We start from the raw sequence: 439 nt of genomic DNA on the forward strand, positions 1-439 counted from the left end.
ACATTATTTTGGTTTCTTTTTCCTTCAATTTCCTCTTCAGCATTTTATAATATTGACAATTTCTTGAAACATTTTTTGATGGCTTCTGTAATACCATAATGTCTTAGTTCCATTTCTCTTTCTCATACCTGTTCATCTTTATTTCTTACGAAATCTCTACCTATTCCCAATAACATTGAGCACATAAGAAAATCATTTTAATTAGAAGGAAAAGCAGAAATTTATTTTTAGAAACGGTTTCTTAAAGGTGTGATCTGATTATTAAAAAAGAATGAGATTAGTGAGAATTACCATTTATTAATATATATTGGGTAATAATTTATAAGATTAGGTGTGTTATACATACTATTTCACATCTTAAATGTCCACAACATCCACATAAATAAAGGTCATTGTACTGCAAAACCGAAACTGAAGCCAGTCTGGTTTTATATTTTTC

Source organism: Galeopterus variegatus, unplaced genomic scaffold (assembly GCF_000696425.1).
Source record: "Galeopterus variegatus unplaced genomic scaffold, G_variegatus-3.0.2 Scaffold4601, whole genome shotgun sequence".
In the NCBI taxonomy this organism is placed as follows: Eukaryota; Metazoa; Chordata; class Mammalia; order Dermoptera; family Cynocephalidae; genus Galeopterus; species Galeopterus variegatus.